The following is a 16,656-nucleotide window of genomic DNA, read 5'->3' on the forward strand; positions in this document are numbered from 1 at the left end:
GACGAGAAATAAATCTGTTTATTTTATAATTATGACCCAGAAATTCAGAACGTATTGTGCTAGTTTATGAACATAATTCCAAAGATTTTATTATAGCAAAAGAATTCATAAAGCCTTAAACAGAAACTCTTGGAGGAAAAATACACACGCACGCACACACACAAACACACACACAATGTGTGCAATGATATAGTGGCAATAAGATTTGAAAAGCCAGCCATCCAATACAACTATAACCAAAATATTCAAATTTAATGGGTGCATGATATTGTTAAAAACCTCTAACCAGTCCTTCTAGACCTTTTTGGATTTTCCAGAAAAGCTCTCAGCCAAACAGGTTTTCATTTTAGCTGTACTGTAAGTGAAACACAAAGGCAGACGATGGCAAATTCTGCGAGGCTCCTGTTTTAAGCTTTCCTTAAAAATATAAATTTGAAGTGATCTTTTCAGCATATATCACAATTCAAACTTCTAGAAGACAGCCACCAAGGAACATACACCTAGCAATTGTCAAATGAATCAGATAATGTTTAAATCTAACTTGGTTGCCGGGGCCAACCTACTAAGAAAGTTTGTTGTTAAAATATATAGGCCTGAATTATTTTTACTCGCTGGCTGGCAATTGATTAGGTTCGAAGGCCAGAAGGGTTTGGGAACCAGAACTTGGGCAGTACACTTTGTGGAACCAAACAAAAGTTAAACACACTAAGTTTCTCTTAAGCCTTCTTCTAGGACATAAATGAACCACCCCCCCCTCCCCGCCCCCGTAACTGGGACTGGTGGAGGGAGCACTTCTTGCCACTTCACCACAGCTTAAGAGGGCATTTGGGACTTTAGACAACCCCTATTATTAAAGCTGAACTCTAACAGTGTTTGCTTTTGATTTTTATCCCAGAACATCAGCTTCTTCCTGTCCCCAAAACACACACCACCCTTTACTCCCTTGCATATTAGTAGTGTAATTTTAACAAATTCAATATATTAAACGTTAATAAAATGTCCATAATGGTAAACATCCTATCTGAGAAGGCAAACAGGAAAGAAAGATTGTTTTCATTTAGTGCCTTTTACTTGGAAAGATGGAAATTACCCAGAATTCTGTTCTCTTTTCCTTAACCAGTAGGTGGCACTAGTGGTTTCTGGCAATGAATCAGCTCTCTGTACCTGTAATCTAGGGGTTTTTGTGTGGAAAACATTCAATGATTAAGATTTTGGGGAAGATGAGGAGGGTGTGAACATATGGCCCTGAACAGTAATTGAAACATTTATAGCTTAACCAAAGAGGTTTATTTTAATATAAATTTGCATGGTATGAAATAGGTCTTATTATTATTTACAAGTGATTAAGAACAGTTATATGAATAATAGAATGTATATAATATACAGAGGTTTAAACTATGCTATGAATCCTATCACAGATGTCCTTACACTGGATTTTATGTGACAAGCAAAAATTATTTAAAATTTTGACATGGAAGCACACATTTACTTGTAGTCTAGCTTTGAATATCTGTGGGTTTTTACATTTATTTCCTGTGGTATCCAATGTATAGTTTTTAAAACTTGTGCTTATACCATTTTTCATAGAATGGTATACTAGAAAAAAAGTAAGGATTGAGGGGCAAAGAAACCTGGATTAGAATCTAGGCTACCACCTACTAGGGCAGAAAACCCTAATAAGATAGTTATTTTAACCAAGCCTAGGTTTCTTTGTTCATAAAATGATGTCTGTCTCAAAGAGCTGTGGTGAGAATTAATACTACTGTATCTGGCCAGGATCTGGGATGAAACAGGTATCCAGTCAGTTCCTTCTCCTTTTGTCGGTTTGAATTTTTAAGGTTGGCACAAGCAAATAATAATAATAATATTAGGTGGGGAGGATTTGTTTTTAAAAAACGAGTTTTAAGTATATAATTTTAAAAGTAAATAAACTATTTTAATTCTCTACCACTTTTAATTAGTTTCATTATCTTTCTCCTTGGTTAAGACATTCTAATATTTAACAGGTATTATTCAGCTCCAATCCTTCAAGGTCAGATGCTTGGTTACTGTAAATTTGTAGAGAGAAGTCTGTCAGGAATTTGGAGTCTCAGTTCTTTTTTGTTGAGATGTACGCTGGCATTCCAGTATCCTAAGTATTCCTTTTCAAAGTACAGATAAGCACAATGAAGTGACTGACTGAGTTGCCAGCTTTTTGTAGGACCCACCCTTCAAAAAGTTGTTTTTGCTTCTGTTTGTTCAAAAGATCTTTGATAAAATGATGATAGTCTTCATATCGCTTGTCTGTTTGCAAAAGAGCTAGTGTTATTAAAGGCTGTTTGCTGTTCATCTTTCTTATGGAAATAACAATACTGTTTTAAAGCCTGATTCTTATTTGACTTGGGCACTCAGTGTCCTTCCACACAGTGACACCTACAGAGTCATTAGCAAAATTAGATAAGTAACTGATTTATTAGTTCCATAAATGCACAGTGTATTCCCTTTACTCAGAGTGTGGAGCAAAAATTATTCATGCTGAGGTAGAATAATCAAAATGACTTTTAAAAGCACATTTTTATCATTCTAAACATAAGCATTGCTATGGTGGTATACTATCATAGTACATAATAATAGAAATGAATTATGTCAGTAAAATCTTGAGGCTTAAGATTTACTGTGATAAATATTTTTCATTAAAGTGAAATATCTTGGCAGAGTCACTTTCATATGCAGACTGTTGACACAAGGAGGCCAGCTGTGCCTATGCAGATGCCGAGATTTGGGTCTATATTATTAATGATTTATCATGTCATGGAGAGCTTAGATTAGTTTTGAAAGCAATCCCTTGCCACAAAAGCACTTTCTATAATGTGCAAACTCAAGGAACACTATATATGCATTCCAAATTAATCACAGAAGCTGCAGCAACCTTTGAAATTTCAATACCTCTTTTTATTTTGAAACATGAAATTCTACATCCTAAATTTTATTATTCATTAAAATTCATACAAAATGTTATTTCATATCAACTGGATAGTGAGTGGTGTGTGTATCAGAATTAATAGACATATATACATAGATAAGAAAATGAAGGAGATGGAATGGAACAAAAATGTATTGCAAACCTATTGTGTAGCACAGACTTTTGCCCTTAATCTCACATTTAATGTGAGGTTGGATTAAGTTTCGAATTCAATTCTGCAGGATTCCAAGATGCTGCTGCCTTCAGAGAATCTATAAAAGCATTGTTTAATATTAATTCAGTGCTTGCTTTGTTCCAGGTCAGATGCTAAACACTTTACATGCGTTACCACATTCCGTTTTTATAAAATCCATTTGAATGTTATTATCATCATCCCTGTTTTCCAGATGAGAAGACCGAAGCATGTGTGGCTAAATAAATTATCCCAAGTCACAAGTCTAGTGAGAGGAGGAGTCTGGATTTCAATCCAGACTAATATTCCAAAGACTTCATTATCATCTATTGCTATTAACTATGACTTCACTATTCACTACTATTACAACTAAGTAAGGGGTAGAATTCAACTCCTACTTGCTTACTACCTCTGTGATATTAGGCAATTCGTTTAAACTCTCTAAGCTTCAGTTTTCTCATCTGTAAAAATGATAATGATAATAATAGTAATAACAGTACTTACCTTGTGGCATTGTTGCAAGTTAATATTTGTAAAATGCTTAGAACAGAGTTTGGATGCATATTAAGTACTGATGTTTTGTTTAATAACTAACAGTTAAGAAGTTGTACTTTCTGATGACTGATGAACTTTTAGTAACAATTACACACACAGATTTTCTGTAATTTTCAGATGACTGTTATACTTCAAACTAGACTGTAAACAAAATGACTACTTTCCACTGATGGGATATGTATGTAGATAATGTTTAAGCATAGTCACTAACCATGTAAAGTGTTGAGCCCTTTACAATTTCTTCTGGTGAAAATGGTCAATTATCTCCATTCATCCATACATTCCTTCTTGTACTCATTTAACAAACATTCTCATGCCAGTACTTTGCTGAGTCCTGGGGACACAAGGTGAATAAATTGAGAAGAATCCAATCTAGAGCTGACGATATTCTCTGGTTTAGCACATAAGGGAGTGTGAGAAAGTCATAGGTTCCATTATTAGATCTGTTTAACAAGTATTTATTGGGCATCCATTAAATGCCAGGCACTGTGGTAGGCACTGGGACTGTCTAGGTAAATAAAGATTTCTGTTGTTAAGGAGCGCCGAGTGGGGAAGACATGCTAAATCGATAATTCCCCTTCAATTTACTTAATTACGTAAGTGAACTGGTTAGGGGAACACAGAGGAGAAGCACTTATACCCATTGCAGGGGCTAGTGGGGTGAGGCAAGTTTTGACATTTAAACAAATTGTTGGCTAGAAGTCAAGAAAAGCAGAAATTAAACTACATACCCATATGGGGATGGAGTACCCAGAAAGCTGAGACACCATGAACCAGTGTGACACAGTGGTCAACCGCAAGTTTCTGGGTAATGCTAGCATCTAAAGCGTAAGGTAGGGAGCGGGGGGAGTCAGGCTGGAGAAGCAGGCAAAGCTAAAAGGTTAAAAGTGTGTAAAATCAACTGATGAGCCCAAATGCTGATAAACCACAACAATGGTAGCTGCCTAGAGAGACTTCCTAGACTTCTTTCCACTCAAATCCGAATAACAGGAGCGCTGTTTTCCTATCAAGATTCTTGGAACCAGGGAAATGGCAAATGCTTAAAAGTAATATTTTGGTCTTGACCAAAAGGTAAAGGGTACCATTCTTACCATGCCACAGTGAAGAGCCTACTTCCCTGCCTCTCATCCCCAGCAGGCCAAATATAGGGATTGACTGTGAGGTCTTCACTGAGATGTAGACTGAAAACATATCTAATCCATGGCTTGAAATGACCTACCAGCATATCCTTCTGCAATCTAAACGTTTCTTTTTCCTGGATTTAGGAACTCAGTCTGGGGCAAATTGCACTCTTCGGGTGGCACTCTGGAAAGCTGGTCATTGTGGCATTTTAGCAAGGAATTTAGGAATCTCTAGAATTGATTTTTTTTTTTTTCTCATCTTTGCTGCTACTGCAGACGCAGGACAACTCAAGAGCTTTCTGTCTCCAGGTGGGTGGCGATTTGATTCCTCATCAAGCCAGTGGCCACCCCCTTGCAATCTTTATGCAATGCACAGTATCCTCTGCCTGCAGAGAGGCTTGCTCCCTTGATGGAGAAAATACAGAATAACTGGACGCCAGGAAACAGGCACAGCTTTCTGGGTCAGAAGTTGGCTGGGGAAGGGCCCTGACTGCCAAGTAACTTGCAATGATGTCAGAGCCCAGCACAACCAGAAAACACCAACTAGCCAGCCAACAAAAGACCTAATAACAGGAAAAAAATCACAGAGCTGTGTTGCCAAAGCTGTTCTTTCCGCCCCCTACTCTTTTCTTCTAATTGGAAGAACAGCAGGAAAGAGTCTATATTTTAAAAGACTCCTCATCCTTCTCTCGAGCCCTTCTTTCCTTGGCTTACACAGTGTTAACTAGGGAGGAAACAGTTCTCCGGATGAATCCCGCAGCAGTTGCTGGGGGTGTCTTTTTTGAGTTCCTTTTCAAGGCTGTCCTTGGAAGTTTCAGAAACAACGAGGACCAGGGTATTTTTCCTAAATGTAAACATGTAACTGTGTTTGGGAGAAAGCAGGAACCATTGAGGAAAGGAAGTCCTTTCTGCGTCCCTCTCTTCTCTGTTTCACGGTAATTAACCATACTCAAATGAAAATTAAAAGTTTGGCGGAAAAAGCTCTCTTCTTTCTTTTTCTTTAAACAGGGGCATCATGGTTCATTCTAGCCATTTAGAGCCCTCAGTGATCCATAATTCAACTGGAAATTAATAAAACACAGCCCGTTCTTGGAAATGAAGTTTGAATTAAAATCCTCTTGTTTTGGAATATATGACTTTTTTTCCCCTTTCATTTGTGACAGTCAATTTTAAATGATGCCACTTCAAGGACATTTTCATTTCTCCCACAACATATTACACGAAACACTTGCCTGTAAAACCGGCTCATTAGCCTGCAAAATTATACTGTACAGAATGGCTTTCATTCAGAGTAGAAATGGGATTTTTAGTAGGCAATTTCTGTATTTTATAAAGATAAAGCAATGTTTGATTGCTTCTTCCCAGCTGTTTTGCTTAGTGGTTATAAAGAGAAATGGAGTGGGGGGAGGTAATGTGGGGGCGGGTTTGTAAAGATGTGCTTAAAAAATAAATCTTACACTGGAAAACTAAGGCAGAACTTCACGAAACAACTGCGTCCGCAGCTCTCCTGGGCTGCAGTGATTTGTCCTCTGGGTGTCTGGAGGAAAGCTCTGAAAGAAGTGAGCGAGAGGGAAAAAGAGGGAAAGAGGGAGGGAATCAAAAGGTTGCTTCGCAGGCTGCAGCACCCACCGCGATCTGGATGACTGAGACACTGGGAGTTGCTGGAAGGAGCAGCTCCTCAGAGGTGGGGAGAGGGAGGGTTCGCAGCAGAGCGCCGGAGAGAAGGGACGCGGAGGCCACCGAGGGGTCAGCAGAGCCGCGGCGCCAGGGTGGGGGCCTCCAGGCGGCGCTGGCCACGGCTCACCCGCGAGGGCTAGCGCGCCTGGCCGGCCGCGCCTCCTGCCGTCCGTACCCGGGGGTGGGACCCGCGCCGCGAGCTGCCTAGTGCGTGGAGGGAGCCAGGCTCCGGCTCGCCCGATGGATTGACTTGGAGATGGATCGAATTACACCATTTGCGGTGCATCGGTTTGTTTTGCTCCTGCTCTGTCCGGCGGCGGCGGCGGCGGCGGCGGCGGCTGCTGCTGCTGCTGTAAGGGGTGGTGGCTAGTTTCAGGATTCTATCAAGAAAGGCAAGACCTAAGGAGACAGAGGGATATCTATTTTTACAATATTTTTCTTTATTTTCTTTCTTCCTTGCGCGTGGCAAGCTTTTTTTTTTTTTCTTCTTTTTTCTTACCAGCCTCCCCCCAATGAGGTAAGACCGTTTTCAACAATTTGCTAATGCTCTTGTGGCGCCCGGTGGGGGTCGGAACCTGAGATCCCGTATCGGGTCTGTGTGTGTGTGTGTGTGTGTGTGTGTGTGTGTGTGTGTGTGGCCAGTGGACGGTTGATTTCTTTTCCAAGCTGCTCTCTGCCTGCCGTGTAAGGGACGCGCGAAGGGCTACAGAGGTTTGGCGGACGCGTCAAAACTGGCAAAGCTGGCGGCTTAGGGGGAGGGGCAAGTGGACTTGGAGGCCCTCCTCCACTGTGCACCCCCTTGGAAAAAAAAGCGGAGGGGGCACCAAGTAAAAGTTTCTTGCCAGGCAGAGCCAGCTCGGCGTCCCCTACACATAGTTGGGGGGAGCAGGGGTTGCTTCGGTGCCGGGCACGGCGTCTCGAGCCAGCCGGAGAGAGCCGAGCCAAGGCCGAAGGAGCCGCCTGCAGGCTTAGCCGCCCCTCCCGCCCGTTGGCCCTGGAGCGGACGCTGGGACGGCCGGGGTCTGGCAGCTCCGGCCCGGCTAGGAGCGGGCGGGCGGGCGAGCATTATTCGCCTGCGTCCTGGAGAAGGGGCGCAGCGCTGCAGCTGAGGCCGGAGCAGCCCCTCGCGGGCGCAGGATACCTGTCAGTGAGCCCCGGGATTGCACGGCCCCCGGGTAGTGCTTGCCGGCGAGGGGCAGGGACTCGGGTGATTTGGCCACCCCCATCCCCGGCCCCCCTGGCCCGGGCACCGGCTCCGTCCCGGAGGGCGGCCACTTCCCACCGTCCCTCTCCCCCTGCTGGCAGAGCGCGCTGCGGGCGGACTCCCGGGCCCGGAGCTGCCCACCGCCCACCCCACCTCCCACCCGGCGCCCGGTGTCTCCTCCCGGCCGCTCTCCCCAGCAACTTTCCGTGCTTTGTTCCCCGGCTGGAAATGCTTTACGGAAGCGTCTTGGACAGGGTCTCCGCCAGGCGGCAAGAGCTCGGTTCTGAGATGTGTTACGTTCTCATCTCCCCATCAATTATGGATGGAAACAAATAAGGAAGAGTCAATTTTGCATGAGCCCCTTCTCCGGCTGCAAGAGGCGTCCTGCAGCCGGGAGGGAGCCGCCGCTCGCGCCGGCAGCCGCTGGCAGGGGCTTGGTGAGGAGGAAGGTAGGGAAACTTTTATTTCCCGTCTTGACAGCGGCGGTGTTTTTCCCTGGTCTGCAGAAACTGACACAGCAGCCGCCTTCCTTGGGCAATTTAGGAAGGCTTGAAGCTTCCTCTGTCGTGTGTAATTCTTGGATTGAAATGAAAGGTCATAAAGGACTTGAAAGTGTGGACGAGAATTGGGTTTGAAAAATTTGTGCTCCATCCACTCTTGGGACCACTGCTGTCAGGTGATTGTTTAAATCCTGAACTTGTTAAAAGGCGAAATGTCAGGGAGCTAGCGGGTCTGGGGGTGTGGAGGGGGACTGAAGTCCCGGTATAAATCGCAGCGTTTGAGGAACTTAAGGCAGTACTCTGTGTTCTGGGGTAACCAGTCGGTAACTGATGTTCCAGCATCCCGAGCCCTCAGCGCCGTCAGCTGGGTGATCTCACACAGAAGGCGCAGCACATCGTTACTATAGATATATAGACTTCGTCAACAGTCATTGGACCTTCTGTCTGCCACTACAGCGGGGCTTTCCTTTAAAAATAACTGTAGTGTTTCCTGTTACTTGGGGTGAAAGGGCAATGAGTGGGACGATTTTTCCCCAAAACTTCTGGCCATTAAGAATTTTAAGTCTGTAGTAAAAATTATGGGTGCTTTTTAAGGTTGCCCTTCCCCCTGCTTGATATTTGGGGCTATGAAGTGGATTCTTTTGTTGATTCCAAAGCTGAAGTCCCAGGGAAAGGTCTAACATTTTTCTAAACTGGTTTGATCTCTGTCCCTTAGAATATGAAAAATACTTGTTTGAAGACAATTTTCAAGGTTTCTTCTTTGTAGTATTAAGAAATCTCATCTCAGACCGCTCGAGGGAAGGATTTTACTATCCTTTGGTGGCTTAAAACAATAGGTTTTGATACCGGTTTACTCATGCTGTTAAAAAATAAATCCCCTTACTCTCTTAGGTGTCTAACTCAGGAAATTAAGTTGTGTGTAGTCATGTTTAATGTAGTGAGTGACAGGCATATTCTGTCAAGCTGGCAGATATTACACAAACATTTACTCTGGTTTAGATAAATAGAAATTGCCAGATAAGCCCTGAGATTTGGGTCTATATTACCATGAACCTAAACATCTAGAGATAAATAAACCATAGCTCAGTCATAGCTGAGTTTTGTTTTTTATAGTTACTGCCTGTGCTTTGTTTGGTTTAGGTCTCTAGAATGTACTTCCAGAAAGACAGTTAAATAGATAACCCCAAGGCTTCCAAAATGTGTTGTTGAGCAGCCTGTTTTCTTCCATTGGCACATTTTGTTAGATTAACAGCCAGCAACTATTTCTTACTGCATCCTACAGAATATTCCTACCTGGCCTTATTTCTAGTAGGGATGCTATATCGATAACCCTTTTTTTTTTTTTTTTTGGAACGTTTCTGTGATTCAGGAGAGTATGCCAGAAATATTGTGACTTCTTCATCACCGACAGCTGGTTAACTTGAGTTTGATTTAGATTTGTGGGCATTCTGCCCTCTTCCTCTTCTTTCTCTCTTTTTTTCTTTTGGTGCCCTTTAATAGCACCATCTGGTCATGTCTCCCCTGGTTTGATGGGTTGATGGATTTGAAAGATGGCTGTGATGTAAATCCCTTAGTCCTTAGAGTGAGGGCAGCTTAGAAATCCAGAAGACTTCAGAGTTCTTGCTTGCTGTATGCACAGAAAGGCTCTGTCCAGTAACTGTGATTGGGGTAAGCAGGCCCCTACATCAATGTCGGGGTTTCTATTGCTTGAAAGGCCACAAGCAAGTAAACAGGAATCAGAGCCTTGATTCACAAAGATGGCCATAATTGCTAAAGACTTACCGAAACTGGAGAAGTTCTTCACTTCTTGCTGCTCCATCATAATAAACCTTGGTAATTAGCTTAGTCATTGTTCTTGCATGTGAGTTTCACTAAGATACAAAGAGTGAAAAATGCATCTGAAATAGGGTCATTTTTCACCCTTTTGATGCGTTTTATGCAGAGTTAAGAGCCTGGCTGAATGCCTAACCATTAGTAGTGTAACCATAGGAGGTGAACTCTTTCCTTGGCATATTGCGAGATAAAATATTGTCTTTTATTTTAATTAATAGACTTCAAGCCTGCATATTCTAGATGTCTTTCTAGAGGAAGCAAGAAGCAGTTGGGGTGTGCCAACCAGGCAGTATTTATTGAATATTTATCATTTGCAAGGAGCTGTGCTAGCCAGTGTTCCAACACCAGGTGAGCCAGATATGTTTCTCTTGTATTTTCAATTGAACAAAAATAAAAAGAAATAAAGGATGGGAAAACAGACCTTTTGACAAGAAATGTAGATATGCTCCTTTCTTTAGAAGTGTAGTATTTTATCCTAGAGATTTTTAAAGCAAGATTGCCCATATCAGATACTTGCAGTGGTGCAGCCTACCTGCCTTCAACAGTAGTGAATGATTCAATGTACTGTTAGTGTAATTCATGCATTGGATCTGTCCTTAGAGTGAGAGATCTCACTTTCTGTGGCTCATGTGAATGGAGACTTAGTGTTAATATCTACCAAAGCTAGTGTCTTAGGTTGCCGCTGATCCTGTGAACAGCTGCCAACTTCCAATTGGGAAAAAAAAAAGTGTTCTGATTTATTCCCATGACACACGGAGAGAATAAAAATCACATAACTATTTTAAACATACCATAACACTTTTTAGTTGAGGTGGCTATTGTCGGGCAGAGTTTTCCTCCTCACACCCTGACAACACTGGCAGTGCCACTGACAATTGAAGCTGCTTGCATTTCTCCCAACAGGAAAACTACTAGACGTTCTTACTTTGAAAAACAACCATTTATGTAACCAAGGGCGATCAAATCAGTGGTCCACGCAGATACCACATGAGGTGTACTTATTTCTCAAACTTTCCTTTTCTATTAAGCTTTTGTTAACTCACCCAGATTAGCATTTTAACAACCCTGAAGTGAACTTCTGCCATTCTCTCTACTTGGACACAGTATGTAGATCATCCATCATCCTGTCCTTGGCTACAACAGGCTGCTGGCTCCATCACCATTTGGAGCTACATGGAATCCATCCGACTGTGAACAGCACAGCTGGCTACAGCAGTTTTTTCTTCCACACCACTGGCAGTATTGTCTGGCTGTGGTAACTAAAGTTAACACCCAGAGCGGGAAGTTTCCATTGTTTAGCAACCTGTCCCAGGCCCCTCATCCAGTTCTGGGGTTGCACCTGCTGAAAGGCCCTGCCACCTTGCAATCGCGTGTTCCATTTAAAAGGAGGCTTGCCCCAACCTTATACCACCACAGAAAGATTCTTGAGGCTTGTAAGATCAAACCACCAGAATCACAGAATTAGAAGGAGTCATTCAGCCACCACTCATCTTGCACCTTCAGAACTTAAGTCTACTTGAAAAGGGGAGGAAAGGAAAGAAGTAGCCTTCAGCCTGTGATCCCAAATGACTGAAGACAGGAAAAGACCTACCTAGTTTCTTGGTGAACTGAGCATGTTATTGCCATATCCCTTTTCACAAAGAACATACAATGTACCTAAATATGGGGCCTTTGTCTACTATTGCCCAATACTTTCTGTCACCTTTTTTTTGTTTTGTTTTCTTCTTTTTACTCAATAAGATATCTGTTATAGTGGCCATTGCTTGTTAAAGCAAGATTAACATGAATTAGCTGGCTACATCTGTAGGTTCTGTTGCCAAACTTTTTTGTTTGGATGTTTAAACTTTCATAATTAGGAATCTAGTTTTTGGAGATTGATGTGTCAAGGGGAGACTGCCTCATGTTGGGTGTGAGTTAGCATGTAGTCTTCTCTCCATAACATTTACTAGTGAAATCAGCCACAAAACATCTGAAGGATGATGGTGATGATGATGGAGGCTGAGGAAGAAGAGGAGAAAGCAGCAACCACAATACTAAACACTTGTTGTTAGCTTACTAAATTCTAGGCACCATCCTAAGATCTTTATATTGATTATATCATATAACCCTCAGACAGCTCTGTAAGGTGAATTATGTTATTATTGCTGCTTTATTGGGAAACAAAGTGAGGTACTGAGAAGCCGTCATTTTCCTGAGGTTACACAATGGAAAGGTGGTAGGGGCAGGATTTGAACTCAGGCTTCCCGACATCTCAGCCCACTTTTTCACCACTGCGCCGGATTGCTTCCAAGAACACAGACCGTCCTGCAATTTTCTGACTTCCTAATATTTCTGACATTTGTTTTTCAATGAAAAAGTCATGATTTGGGAGAAGATTGCATACTGAGTGAAATGATACGTACACTGTGGATATGCTCTTGAAGCACCATCTTTTTTCTAATCTAAATCATATTGTTATACTTTTTAAATTTTTATTCTGATTGGCCATATAATTATTACATGCCCTTCTTTTCAAGCATCCTAGAACGGTATCTTCTTCCACCATTTTTCTCCATGTTAGGCTTTCCTGTCCAAGATTACAGTGGCATAGGACAAATGGCAATATTCATCACTCTCCACCAAAAAGTGCTTCTGCGTCCGGGTGCGATTGACATTCATTTCCCTGATCTTGGCAGGTGAAGATCCATTACGTATCTTTGTCCCATTTCCCAGGAGTATTTATGGGCCCCATCAGCAAAGACAGTGAGAGCTGCAGCTGTTCAAGCATTAGTGACACCAGTATGGAAAGTGTATTACTGAAGTTAAAGTCTCTATTAGATTGTACTATACATTTTTCTTAGTTATGATGGAGGGAAAATCTTTCAATCTATGTGAGTAATCACATACATTGTTGAGAAATTCTCATGCATCAGCATAATTTTTTGTTCTTTTTAATTCAGGATCTCTATGAGAGGAAACAAAGGGAAATACGCATGACCACTACACATAATACTGAAATGTAAGGTTCTCAACATATATTTACAGGAAGGAATATGGGTTTTTAAAGCCCAATATGTTGGTACATATATAATAAGGCCTCAGGAAGATCTGCAATTACTTAGCCTATTATTGGAGTCTGTACTTAAAAATAACGTCAGGAGATTCTACTCAGCTGAGGAACTGGCACATAAGAACCAGAGCAGACGAAGCTCTTTTAGAAAATAACACTTCCACTCCCCAGGAGCAGGCTGTCAGGAAAGCAGGGACTGAGATTCCCCTCTCCATTGGCCTACGCCTCACTTGTTATTATAAGGGTCTTTACAAGCTTTTTTTTGGTCTACAGAGTTGTCTTTATTTATCAGTAAGTCCTCAAGCCTCCTCTGGGTAATTGGTGGATCAAATAAAGATGTTTTTAAAAGCTACAGAGGGAGAAGAGGAGGCAGAAGAAGGAATAAAGAATGTTGCAGTTGTTCTTGCCATTGCTGGCACTAACATTTGTTCATTCTGCTAACTTTTACCCTGGGTCTACTCTGTACAAGTGGGTACAGAGCAGGAGAGGGCTCAAAGAGGAGCATCACACAATTCCCGAGGTCAGGGATCTCACTGAGTGCTGTAGGAAAAACAAGGTGTACAAATAGCTGAAATGTTGTGTGTTTTAAGTGCCAGAAAAGATATACACAGTCTTAGGGAAATTGAGAAGAGTGAGAGGTTATTTCTGGTGAGGGTGATCAGGGGAGGCTCTGTGGAGTCACTGATATTTGAGCTGGTTCTTGAACTAGGTAGGATTTGGACAGGTGGATAGTGAGGAGTGGTGGTAGGGGAGGTGTTGAGAGGGAGGGAATTCCAGGCATACAGAACAGCTTAGGCAAAAGCCCAGGGGTGGGGTGGGGGTGAGGGTCTAGATCAGTTGTCCATATTTACGCCCTTACCTACGACAGACTTGTAATTCAGGTGTGAAGAGGCAGTTTGCCATACAATCCACAAATATTTATTGAGCCTGGTCTACTATACTTAGCCATTCAGCAGATGGCCCTACGGCTTAAGCCATCAGAATGAATAGGATCAATCTTGTGGCAATTCACTAGATTGCTCCGTGATCAGGACTAAAACCCGCACATCAGCTGCCAACTGGTTCAGTGATACACATGAACGTTGCAAGGAATAAGATGATTTGCCTCAAATTACCCAGCATCGAGTTCCTCTCATAGAGTTGTTTAGCAGAACCAAACTGGAAGGCTGTGGCTTCATTGGCTTCATCTTTTTTCTTAAACTTGAAAAGGTTCTAGACATAGATTCTATAATAAAGAATATGTTGCATATGTATATGAGGATTTTTGGAGGGGAGATAAGGGAATGTGAAGATAGGAAGTGGAAGAGAGGACAGACACAAATTGAAACCATGCTCATATGAGTTGGACTCTAGTTGCTGCTTAGACTGCAGGTTCTTTGAGGCTATATTGCGCGCTCATCACTGTAAGTTAGCAGAGGGAGTGACACGTAGTAGATATGCAGCAAGTGTTTTCATAAATGCAAACTAATTGAGTTTAACTTTTCATTACATTGCAGATATAGCTTATCATGGCTGGTAAACGGAAAGGAATGAGGTTGGAGCTATGACAGCCTTTTCCTAATAGAGAAAGGGGAAATGACTTGGAACGTTTTTAATACTTCCTTTTGGAAAATTTCATTTTAGGGTTCCCAGGAGGAAATCATACCTCTTTCAGGGCCTGAGTCTTCCAGAGAAACTCATCTGCCACTAATGGTCCCCAATCCCCCACTTTCCCACCTCCCTCACCTTCCTTTGTCCTGCCATACTCAACCCCCTCACCCAAGATAACCTGTTTGGACATTAGAGTTTCCAAGCCATCGTTAACCCTTTGATTAACACAAAGTATAATCAATCCATGGTTAAGTTTAATAGTGGAGGTAATAAGCTTCATGAGAGGAAAGACCAGAAGTTCTGTGTAGTGTAAGTATGCTTATTAAAACACATAATAAAGGAAAAATAGAATGAAAACAGTTACATTAGGGAATGATCAAGTCAATTGCTTTGCCAAGAATTGCTCCAGTGGTTCAATTTTCTATGGTATATTTAAGTCTGTTACAAGTTAATCGTTATATGACAGACAGTGTTAGAGACGAATCTTAAGTCTGAAGAATCACTGCCAATTAAAGATCAATCAGAAATTATAAAATAGGTCAGTGGGGAAAAAGGATTAAGCATATACAAATTCAATATTGGGAACTTCTCAGGAATATTCGAGTGACATAAAGCAGAGAACCTGTTCAGTTTAGTAATTGGTCTGGCTCCCACCCAGTTGCTTGTCGAAGTGAAGGGCAGGCTGCCTCCCCCTGCGCAGAGCACACTTGCCTACAGACAGGATCTAAAATAAACTGGCCTGGTTCAACTAGACTAATAATAACAGCTAGCACTTACTGTGTGCTTACCATGTGCCATGGCACAGTGCCTAGCACTTCAAATATGTTATCTAATTTAATCCTCACTCTACCTCTGAGAGTATAGGACTAATAGCTAACCAAGAGCCAACATATATTGAGTGCTTGTTATGTGCCTGATACACTTTTAAGAACATGTATTAAATCATTTAATCAGCATTCTTTGACATGAGTAATATTATTGTGAATATTCTCATTTTGTAGAGGAGGAAACTGAGTCATGGGTGATGAAGTCATTTTCCTAGGGTCAAACAGCTAGTGACTAGTGGAACCAGGGAACTTGGACCCATGATAGGCAGTGTGAGTAAGAACATGAGCTCTTGGAGTCTGCTTGTTGTGGGGTGTGAGTCTTGGAGTGTGACTCATATGCTGTGTGATCTTGAACAAATTACATCACCTCTCTGAGACCCATTTTCACCTTATAAAAGGTGGATGATGATGGTAGTACCCACCTCCTAGGGGTATTGTGAGACACACATGAATTAATATTTGAACAGCACTTATAATAGTGCTTGGCATGTAGTGAGTGCTATAAATATATCAGCGTCTGTTAAATAAAAATAAATGCAGGCTGGCTTCAGAGCCTATGCTTTTAGCCCTTGTACTGTGCTATCTTTTCACATGTGATTTTATCCTATCTCTTTAACTAATATATGTACCTTGAGGCCAATTCCACAACAGCTACCCTGCACTCCCACTCGGTATACTTGCCACCCATTCAGCCAAACTGGAAAGGGGAATTTGGAAGGAGAGGTTCAGTGGACTGGAGATTTTACTCTAGACCTTGGCACCTTTTTGAAGATCCCTAAGCCCGAGGTCAGCTGTTTCAGAATTGTGGTGACAAAAGCCTGGCTTCCACTATCGGTTCTGTTGAAGGACAAAATATCGATAATTAGCACATGTTCTATGCTGGTGGCCCCAGGGTTGTTAAAAATGTGAATAATGTCATAAAAATTTAAGCACACTCCTGACCATCTCTGTCATCACCCACATCTTCGATCTCTACAAGTGGTCTTCAAACTTTAAATTTCATCACAATCATATAGGGCTAAAATGCAGATTCCCAGAGCCCCAACACCAGTGGGTCTGTTTTGCTGCATCTGGAATGAAGCCCAGTAGTCTGCATTTTTAAGGAACACTTCAGGTAACTTGTGCCCATTGTCCCTTCACCACATTTTGAGAAATGGTGCTTTAGT

At 42.1% G+C, this 16,656-nt stretch overlaps 1 protein-coding gene across 48 annotated transcripts in view; it reads left to right on the forward strand.

Annotated features, from left to right (window-relative positions):
• The window catches only part of SEMA6D (semaphorin 6D), a 589,994-nt gene that overhangs the window by 527,215 nt on the left and 46,123 nt on the right, over nt 1-16,656 (forward strand). For 12 of the 48 annotated variants that reach the window (XM_005559451.4, XM_073998468.1, XM_073998462.1 and 9 more), the window contains exon 1: nt 6,617-7,004. The exons of 14 other annotated variants lie outside the window; for them this stretch is intronic. The gene's annotated coding sequence lies outside the window, so the exon portion shown is untranslated. Of the gene's footprint in view, nt 1-6,616; nt 7,005-7,345; nt 8,141-8,197; nt 8,368-10,242; nt 10,373-16,656 lie in introns of those variants that run through there. 22 more of the 48 variants (XM_005559456.4, XM_073998463.1, XM_005559466.4 and 19 more) reach the window with 4 other exon arrangements.

This window comes from Macaca fascicularis, chromosome 7, assembly GCF_037993035.2.
Source record: "Macaca fascicularis isolate 582-1 chromosome 7, T2T-MFA8v1.1".
NCBI classification, from domain to species: domain Eukaryota; kingdom Metazoa; phylum Chordata; class Mammalia; order Primates; family Cercopithecidae; genus Macaca; species Macaca fascicularis.